This window comes from Seriola lalandi, unplaced genomic scaffold (assembly GCF_002814215.2).
Source record: "Seriola lalandi dorsalis isolate HSWRI2012SDOR001 ecotype SW California unplaced genomic scaffold, Sedor1 jcf7180002054407, whole genome shotgun sequence".
Lineage (NCBI taxonomy): Eukaryota > Metazoa > Chordata > Actinopteri > Carangiformes > Carangidae > Seriola > Seriola lalandi.
Window position 1 is genome coordinate 1 of NW_019524960.1, and position 694 is coordinate 694.

A 694-nucleotide genomic window follows, 5' to 3' on the forward strand; every position below is an offset into this window, starting at 1 on the left:
TGTGTGTGTGTGTGTGTGTGTGTGTGTGTGTGTGTGTGTGTGTGTGTGTGTGTGTGTGTGTGTGTAAGACCTTGCTGAGGGAGTTGGTCTGTCGATTCCCGTAGAAGTGGTATCTGAATCTCCTGCTGAGCGGCAGCAGCATGATCTGGATGGGCAGACAGAGGGGAGGAGCCTGAGACGGAGGTGTGGCTGACGACGCAGGCTGGGCAGAGGGTGCACCGTGACCGGAGGCCAAAGCCCTCTGAGATATGAGGTCATCACTGTCAGGGGACGTTAAAGAAACGAGCACATGCAGTGTCCTGGTCTCACACCATCACACAGTGCAGTCAGAAAGTATTCAGACCCCCTCAGGTTTTTCATGTTTTATCGTTATGCTTAAGCTAAAGTAAAAAATTAATTTTCCCTCATCAATCTACACTCAATATTCCACAATGACAAAGTGAAAGTGAAGTTTTCATAAATTTCTAAAATTCTGTTTTTGCTTTCAACATAACATAATGTGAAAAAAGTGAAGGGGTCTGAATACTTTCTGAAAAGTTTGAATCCTGCTGGGAATCCTGCTGTTTCATGTCACCCTGTCCCCCTCTACTTTACAACTACCGTCATCAATTTGTTAAAAACTACAATAATGATACTCATGCTTTAAAGATTGGAAGATGCCTGTACATAAAAGAGCAATACATACTGTATGTAG